The 9,965-nt window shown below is 35.9% G+C and overlaps 1 long non-coding RNA gene across 1 annotated transcript; it reads right to left on the bottom strand.

The window, feature by feature from the left end:
* Positions 1-2,154: 2,154 nt before the first annotated feature.
* On the bottom strand, positions 2,155-6,884 carry LOC125168487 (uncharacterized). Its single transcript, XR_007153159.1, has 3 exons — positions 6,812-6,884; positions 5,206-5,338; positions 2,155-2,501 (listed from the first exon to the last, which is right to left on the bottom strand). It is a non-coding gene; the product is annotated as an uncharacterized LOC125168487 (long non-coding RNA).
* Positions 6,885-9,965: the final 3,081 nt, after the last annotated feature.

Raw genomic sequence — 9,965 nt, 5'->3', positions numbered from 1 at the left:
TATAGTTTTTCACCTACCATTTGTACACAGAAAATTCCAAATATATATTTCCAGCCAGAGATCTCTTATAAGTTCCCAAATCTTATGTCTAACTGTCTGTTTTATATATATTAACTTCTTAGAGATATCAGACTTGTGTCCAACAGATTTTGTATTATACGGAATATCTGATCTTCCTACAGTCTTTCTGATCACAGTAAATGTGAAGTCCACTTTCCCAGTTACACAGATTATAGACACTTGGAATCATCTTTGAGTATTCTCACACCATTGTCTCTCAAAAACATATCACCACTTTCAAAATATATCTAAAACTTAGTTCGTTTTTTCACGATTTTTTAAAATGTTTATTTATTTTGAGAGAGAGAGAGAGAGAGAGAGACAGAGTGTGTGCATGCGTGCACACACACAAGTGGGGGAGGGGCAGAGAGAGAGGGGTCAGAAGATCTGAAGCATGTTCCATGTTGATAGCAGAGAGACTGATGTGGGGCTCAAACTCGTGAACTGTGAGAGAATAACCTGAGCCAAAGTCAGGCACTTAACTGACTGAGCCATCCAGGCGCCCCTAAAGCCCACTTAGTTCTTAGACATCCACTGACTGACACCCTGGTTCAAGCCATCATCATCACTCTTTTGGGTGATTACAACAGACAGTCTCCCTGCTTTTACATATGTCCTATTTTATCTATTCCTAACCCAAAAGCTAAAAAGACATTGTTAAAGTAGAGGTCAGATCATGCTAATCACTACTCAGAATCCTCCACTCTATTCCCATCTCATTCATAGTAAAAATCAAAAGCTTTAAAATGATCTACAATACATGAAACATTACTTAATAGTCATTCCTTATGCACTGCAGATATGTACTCCCCTCAAGGGCTGTATTCCTACTCTTTCATCAGCCTGAGGGATCCCTCTTCAAACATCTAAACTGCTCACTTATGCACCTCTTTCAGGTTTTTATTCAAATGCCACATTTTCAATAAAAATGTATCTTCTTAGAAGTATATACCATATCACAGATTTTATTAATATATTTTTAAATTGTTTTCTCTAACAAAATAAAAACTTTAAGAAAGAAGTTGTTTTATTATTTTTTAACATTTTCATTTATACTATATAGAATATTTTCTGTCATCTAACAGACTTTCAGTCTATTTTGCTGAATGAATGAGTGAATGCATTTCTGGCACTTTATACTTCCCCTTTACTTTAAGCTTAGAGACAAATGGAATAGTTCTAGTCTAAGTACAAAGGCCTAAAGGAAGAAGATCTGATGGTGTAATTTCTGGTCCAAAGGCAAGAGAAGACCAATGTCCCAGCACAAAGACAGAGAGTGGATTCTCTCTTACTCTGAATTTAGTTCTATTCAATCTTTGAATGGATTGGTTAGGGCCCACCCACATTGTGGAGGATAATTTAATTTGTATATTTCACCAATTCAAATGTTAATCTTTTCCACAAACACCCTCACAGACACACCCAGAATAAAGTTTAATTAAATATCTGGTACTCCATAGCCCAGTCAAGCTGATACATAAAATTAACCATCATGGACATTAAAATAAAATGTTATATCAGTGTGATGAGTAATTTATACTTAAATAGCTCATCAAAACCCTTTATCATTTCCTTAACTCTTCAAAGGTAATTGTGATAGTCTTCAATGTATTAGAAAAGCATTTCCTAAAGCTTTATTCATGCTTTATTTTCTACTTTGTAAAAGTTCATATGCTATATGAATGACATTTTATAGAGTTTCAACAACAACAAAATTATACACATAAATTATCCTGTTATGCTCATCAATAAGAGAAAAAAATGAAATGGTAATTTGTGCTTTCTTAATACAAAAAAGCTTTAAAAAGTAATCCCTGACATTTAAAAGCAGCTGAAAATTAGTAGCTTATTGCCTACAGTATGCTTCTAATATTGTGGCATTGTATAACAAAACCAGGAGGAAAGGTCTTTATTTAAACATGCATTTAATCATTTCCAAATACTTTGTTTTCAAGATAAATCTGAATTAAAAGATAGGAAAAGAATTTTTACATCAAATTAAAAATAAAATAAATAAAGAATGCCAATTTATTTTTTCCCCAAGTAGAGTTTTATTAGAATAAGCAATAGTTGTTCTAGAATTATTTCCATTGGGTAACTCAAATTATCACAGACACGAAGGCATTAATTTTGTTGATGAGTAGAAGATAAAAGATCTTCAGTAGGCTTGGCAAAGAAGTTCTGGGCTTGGCTTAGGCACACTGACATGTCTGACAGTCAGCTGGCTGTTGGCTGATGTAAGATACCCTCAGCTTAGACTATTGGCTCCATTTCACACATCACTTCATCCAGGAGACCAGCCTGGGTGTCTTTTCATGACGATCTAAGAGGTCCAAGTGAGAGAACAGAAGTGTGCCATGCCTTATGAGGCTTAGGCTCAGATCTGGAATGCTGTCACTCTGCCACATTCCATTGGCCAAAAGTTGCAAGGCCAAGCCAGACTAATGGGTAGAGAAATAGAAATGATGAGAGTTGTTGCAAAGACACGTTGCAAGGATTGTGGACATGATATAGCGGCTTGGGGAGGTGGGGCGAAAAGAGTGGAGAATTGTATTCACCTTTACAACCAATTTACCAAACACTCTAAAATCTGTTTTAAAAGCAGTATCCGGATTTATATTTCTATAATATAAGTCATTGCACTGTCTCAACCATTAATGACTTATTCGAAAATTTGTAATACATTCCAAACTCTTTATCAAGACTTACAATACCTTTTATGATATGATTTCTGCCTTCTCTGACCTCAGTTTCTACTATTCTCAGCAGGGAGCTTTCCTATGAGTTCATCTGTATATCCCCAGCTTGTCAATAAAAATCCCAACATATAGTAAGCACTCATTAGAATACATGCTAAATAAATAAATGGGTTAATTAATATAAAATATTTGATATAGTCATCAACACATTTGTTGAAAAAAACTAACATAGTATTAAAAACAGTCTTAGATAAAAAGATGATGTTATCTCATTTTTCCTATTATACAAGATATATCCTAGATATATATTAGAGGAAAAACAGTGGCATTTAAACAGGTGAATTTAATAGCATTCTTTTTCACATCAATCTCCATTTATCTCTATCAACATTATAGTATACCATGCAATACCTAATTTTATACTGAGATCATTAGTGGAAGGGAAAATACTGTAACGAACATCATTGGTTCAAACAACAAAATTGTATCATGGGAAGTAATTAGGTAAAATGTTACTTGTAAATGTACTCAGGTTGATAACTGCAGTGTGAATTTCACTATTATTAAAAGAAATATTTAAATATTTAGGGACAGAGGGCCACAATGTATTTAACTTCTCAGATGTTTCAAAAATCATGTGTTTGTGTGTGAGTGAATATGTGTGTGTGTGTGTGTGTGTGTGTGTGTGTGTGTGTGTGTGTATGGAGACAGAGAGAGATTGAGGGAGCAAATTAAAAATAACTACATGTATGAATGGATAAAATAGTAATGTACTAGATAAAAGCTTATAGGTATTCTTTGTAATATTCTTGCTCTTATAATTTTCTGTAAATTTTATTTTTTCCAAATAAAAGTTATCATGTTATATACTACAATAACAAATCTAGACAAAACCTCTATCACTGTAAATTTGGTGTCCTTCCCCCAATATTTGGGGCATCACATTAAAATTTTGTTTCCTGTAGGCACCTGGGTGGCTCAGTCTGTTAAGCATCTAACTCTTGAAATAGGCTCAGGTCATGATCTCATGGTTCCTGGGGTGGTTGCCCCAGATGGGGCTCTGGGCTGATGGTGTGGAGCCTGCTTGGGATTCTCTCTCTGTGTCCCTCCCCTGCTTGCATGCTCACTCTCTCTCTCAAGATAAATAAATAAACTTTTTTTTTTACCCAAGATACCTGGGTGGCCCAGCATCCACTGAGGTTAAGCATCCACCTTTTAATTTCAGCTCAGGTCATGATCTCACAGTTTTTGGGTTCAAGCATTGCATCAGGCTCTGTGCTGACAGTGTGGAACCTGCTTGGGATTCTGTCTCCCTCTCTCTCTGCTCCTCCCCAACTCGTTCTCGATCTCCTTCTCAAAAATAAATAACCATTTAGAAAAAAAATGTTTCCTGACTGCCTTTTACAGGCTATTCACTCATATTAGGACCTAATTAGAGAGCTATCGTTTGAGCAGGACTTACTCTTTGGATTTTAAAACATTTTATTTTATTTTATTTTTTTGTAGTAAGGTATATCAGTGAAGACTAAAATGGGAAAACAGAGTTTGTTTTTGTTGTCACTGTTGCTTTTCAATTACTGTTGTAAGGATAATTTACAGCAAGATAGTATAAGACATAAGACCTTGGTGAGCAGATACCTCCTTCAAGCATCTGATTTTATCTGATTTTAGTAAACGCTCTTGTCTCCTCTCATTGGAATACACTTAGATACTTCCTGCTTCTTCCTTTGCTACCAGAAAAACCACTTCACTTGGTATGTCCCTGAATTTTTCCTCACCTTCTTCTTTATGATATTTTGTATTCCAGTGAGGTGCATTTCCACAGTAATACCACAGGATGACAGGCCTGGCCAGATTGAAACCATAGCCTTAAGCTACTTGTAGATGCAGTTAGCTCTCATCAAGTTAATGAAGTCTAAAGTGATATAAATATATTCTGCAAAAGTTTAATAAACTCTAAGTCTTGTATTGGCTTTCTTTAATAATAGGATGCCGATATTCATATGTAAAGGCAAATATAAATGTTGGAATCTTTGAGGAAGTGCTCATTACCATTTTTGAGTGTTCCTGTTAATTTCTTATTTAAAAAGCATAAACTTTTTGGCTCCATCAATATATTAGCAATATCATCCTATAATATATGCCCATGAATCAAAATAATCTATACACACTTAATTCTTCTTTAATATTCCTGGTAAAGTACGGGGTAGCTGTAGTCCACTCAGACTTTGCAGTCTTATTTGCTGTTTACCATCAGGCTCTTAGGTGGACCCAGATCGAGACTCTGGTCTGTTTTTGTTCCCCTGGCCACTTACTTCAATACAGTTGGCTTCTATCTGTCACCGGCAATCCTCTTTCTTCTCCTCCAGGTTTATGTTTGTCAAGAAATTGCTTAACCTCTATCATATTATTATCAGTTCTTTTCATCATAAGGTTTTTTACTTACCTGTTATACCCCCAAAAATACCTTAGCAGAAGGAACAGTTGGAAAACACAGCTGGGAAACAGGAAGCCATGTATCGCTGGCCAAGTTTTTTCTATAGGTGATTAGAGCTAACAGCATGACATAAATGTCCTCTCTATAAGACAATCAAACAGAAACATTTTTTTGATCCTCAACTGAGGGAACTAGAGCAGAAAAGATTAAGTGGCTAGTTTTCATGCCAAATCAAAATGATCTATAGCTGAGTCAATAATAGAATTGCTGGTATGTAGCCTATGTGCCCAAGGCATCCTCTGACCCATAAGAAAAGTTTCAGTTTAGTCTATGATTCTTGCAATAAGGTTAGGCATATGGTTTTTTGGAATTATACAATTGAACTCTTTAGAATAAGAAGTGACCTTATAAATCAATCATTCTAATATGTCTGAGATGCATAGATGTAATATATTCAACCTATGTACTTAATCATTGAACACTGACTAAATAGACCCTAGATCAAGTAAACAAGCAATTATTTGCTCTTAATATAGTATCTGTCTTATTTTTTTAATGATATGGAGTGTAAAATGTGTAGTTAATATTAACCTGTGGTAGCTCCTAGGTGGCTAAGTTGGTTGAGCATCTGACTCTTCATTTCAGCTCAGTTCATAGGTCATGATCCCAGGGTTGTTGTATCAAGCCCTGTGTTGGGCTCTGCACTGAACGAGGAGGCTGCTTGAGATTCTTTCTTTCTCTCTCTCTCTCTGTCTCTCTCTCTCTCTCTCTCCTGTTCCTCTGCTCATGTACTCTCATTCTCTCAAAAAAAATAACATGTAAACCTAGATAGTTTTTAGATTATTTTCTTCTATAATCTTACACCTTCAGTAAATCTTTGTCTTTAAGATAAAGGTATAATTTGGGGCACTGGGTGGCTCAGTCAGTTAAGCGTCCGACTTCAGCTCAGGTCATGATCTCACAGTCCGTGAGTTCGAGCCCCGCGTCTGGTTCTGTGCTAACAGCTCAGAGCCTGGAGTCTGCTTCAGATTCCACATCTCCTCCTCTCTGTGCCCCTCCCATGCTCATGCTCTGTCTTTCTCTGTCTGTCAATAATAAATAAACATTAAAGTAAAATTTTAAAAGATAAAGGTATAATTGACAGCATATATTTTAATCATTTTGTTTTGTTCTTATAATCTTGCTGGTTTGTACTTTGGATACAGCTGATACATGCTTGTAGTATTAAATCGAATTAATCCTATAAGGTGCATCAACAATGGTTTTAGTTTTTCAAATGGTAACTACTTCTAATTGTTGAAATGCACAATTACAAATATAAATGCATTGAAAAGCTAACCAGTCTCTGGGAAAGGGGACATATGTTCTGCAATTTTAACTGTAATTTCAAGACACAATGTAATAATTAATCCTTAAGCAAATAACTACTGAGAACTCACCATATTCAAAATACTATTTGTTTCTATGACACTGTGAAACTTTCCAAAGGTTATTACAAGATAATGAACACAGAAAGATGTTTTGTATGGTCTACTCAAACGTCAATAACATTCCTAAAAACTCTTTTCAACTATTTGAACATGAGTTAATAATTTATGAATACTACCAAACATACCTATGATGCAATGGATAAGAGAAAAAATCGTCTGAATACTAAGTGTTCGGTATCCATATGTTTCCTTTAGAGTGATTTGGAGAATTTGGACTGATTTAATCATATCTTATTCTTTTATTGTCTGGAAAGTGACTGGAGCATTCTAAATACAGAGTCATAATAGACAGACATTTGAGTCATAGGGTTGGTCCACATGGAGATTATAAACATTACCAGTGCTCATCAATACCTGGTGTGCCGCTTCTTACAGGAAGCCCAGCAGGCTGTTTCCTGAGCCTCTTATACTTAAGGTAGAAGCTAGTTCTTCCTAAAGAATTTTAAACAGAAATGACATGATTGAGAGGGGCGTCTGGGTGGCTTAGTTGGTTAAGCATCCGACTTTGGTTCATGAGTTTGAGCCCCATGTGGATCTCTGTGCTGACAGCTCAGGGCCTGGAGCCTGCTTCTGATTCTGTGTCTCCCTCCCCTCAGCTCCTCCTCTGCTCACACTCTGTCTCTCTCTCAAAAATAAATAAAGATTTAAAAAATTTTTAAAAAGAGAAAGAAATGACATGCCTGACTCCTGGCATATATCAGGATATATATGGACTAATTTTTTTTTCTCCTTCCACCCTGAAGAGAGTTGGAAATCACATCTTGAGATGATTGTGCTGTACAATGGACATGCACTAGGTCCATGAGTCTCTAAAGAGCCACCAGATTACAGGAGACTTTGTCAGATCAACAAATAATCGTTTGCTAAATTGAATCAGTGGGATTTCTTGATTTCGTCATCACTCTAGGATAAAACACATTATATTGAAAAATATAGATATTTAAACCTAGTAGGTGGTATTTAAGTAAGGGGGGAGTAGGGTTTAAACTAGGGAAAATATTTGAAAGCTGGGAAGTAAGACCTTGCTCCTGTGAAGACACACAAAATCAAAAAGTAAATCTAAAGTATAGAAAAATGGTCAAGTCATGATGTTTGACATAACAGACAGATGTTTGGTGTTTCAAAAATGATCAGAGAGGAAAATAAGAAGTCTTATTATGTGGCAAAACAATGTTGCTTGTTCCATAGATATCCTGTTGGTTTGGTTGAAAAAGGTGTTTAAATGTACTATTGTCCTTCCTAGGTCTGCTCCCTAGAGTACTTTTTTAAATTTCTTAAACTAAGAGTCTTTAAGTTTTTTTGAAGCATTCACTTATGTTTACCAATTTATTTAAAAATATATGCATTTCTATATTTCATTATCTTCAAATGAGAATATTAATAGTTCTCCGATCAGAGAGTTGTTTTAATATTAACTGAATTATAAGATATATTGCTGATTGGGTGCTTCTGGTGCAGACTTTGGGATACAATTTAGCTGGCATGATGTTTTAAGTGCTCTTAGATTTAACACCTGTTCGAGGAAGGAGATGAAAGTAAAAATGCACCAAAGGGAGTAGTTCAGCAGAAAGCAGGCCTGGCAACCACCTCAACGGATCAGTCGGGGAAACTTTGCAGCAAGAATAGTCTTGCAAAGTTTTCTCTAGTTGTGCTGAAATGTCCAGGCCTTTATACCCCACAAAAATCTGCCACTGCATGTGGCCTGCTGGGAAGGCAAAATGGCAGCTGGGGCCACACTTTCTTCATTGATCACAACACGTAAAATACTTAAAACAGACCTAAGCGTGTATTTTTTAATTTTTTGTAGTGTAACAACAAAATTTATAGTCTCCGTATTAATACATTAATTATATTTGAGAACATATGTTAAAATTAAATAAGAACACTCTAAAGATAAATTTGTGCATTTTTTTCAAATATTGTCTATTAGTGGTTCAAAAATCCTTTAATTCTCACTGTAAATTAGAAGACTAGTGGAGAAGGAATGGGTTATAGTTGGTTTCTTTAATCTTTGAAATTCCAAACTCTCCCGAACTCAGTAGTTGCTTTTATATCCTCTCTTGTGTTGGGGCCAGGAAAAAGTTATTTTAGAAGAAAAGAAGGGGAAAAAATATGCCAGCTTGTTTGCTTTAAATCTTGCTTCAGGAAGTCCAAAGCTGTCTCTGTCACCTCTGTCACCTCTTTGGTGCCCTTGGTTAATTCAAATCCTTGGGTTCACCCACTGGCGGATACTCACAGCAGGATGTGTCTCATCTAGTTGGCCATTCCTCTTAGCAATACATCTTTACCCCTGTTTTCTATCAGTTTATTCCACAGAAACTTTTTCTGAGCAGTAATCTTATACCTTCAGGCAAGCCATGGTGGCTAGCTACCTTTAAAGTTTAAAACTGCAATGTGTCTCCAAAGATTTACTTGGACATGAGGAAAATTCTAACATACTTACACTGAAAACCAAGAAGGGACAGGTCCAAATCCATCTCTCTCTCTCTCTTTCTCTCTCTCCCTCTCTCACTCTCTTTTAACTTTTGCTTTGTCAGCTCCAGTCAGCCACTTACTTTAGGAACTTGTCAGTTGAATATTGCAGAGATGTTGCCCTCCAAAGTCGTCACATGACACCCTCTTCGCTGTGCTTACAGTTGTGGGGAGGAAACTCCACCTTCCTCACGGGGGCCATAAGATCCTTGGATCTTGAAAATTCATTCAACTATCTTATTTATTAATTCCTCACTTACCCTCTACCAAGTCTGAAAATGACTTAAGGGTGGTAACACCACTTTGGAGATACTGATCAACTAAACTGTTTATCAATATAGTTACCCATTTTAAAACTGGAGATACAAAGCACATGCTTTCTTTAACTATGTGTTCTCAGATAAAACACCAAACCAGGAAGAATCCTATTTAACATTCTGTGCCGGTTTTGTTGTGCTATGTAGGCCATGTTTGACAGACTTGTAGCTTAAAATATTTCGCTTGTCATTTGCCACGTGGAAAACCCATAATGGTTGGAAGAATCTAAAATCTTTCAGTCTAGGGTAAATCCAATGAACTACTTTACTGATCTCCTTATTACATTTAAAAAGTGTATAGACTTAGATCTAGCAATTCCATTTTTATGAATTTAATCCTATAGAAATAAACAAATCTACATGAAATTTTCAAAACAGTATTTTTTGTCCTGGTAAAATGGCAGACAACTTAATTGTTTCTTAGAATGGGAGCTTCAGGGGCGCCTGGGTGGCTCAGTCAGTTAAGCGGGCGACTTCAGCTCAGGTCATG

Source organism: Prionailurus viverrinus, chromosome A1 (assembly GCF_022837055.1).
Source record: "Prionailurus viverrinus isolate Anna chromosome A1, UM_Priviv_1.0, whole genome shotgun sequence".
NCBI classification, from domain to species: domain Eukaryota; kingdom Metazoa; phylum Chordata; class Mammalia; order Carnivora; family Felidae; genus Prionailurus; species Prionailurus viverrinus.
The sequence above is the reverse complement of the archived record's forward strand: the minus strand, read 5'-3'. Positions and strand labels throughout refer to the sequence as shown.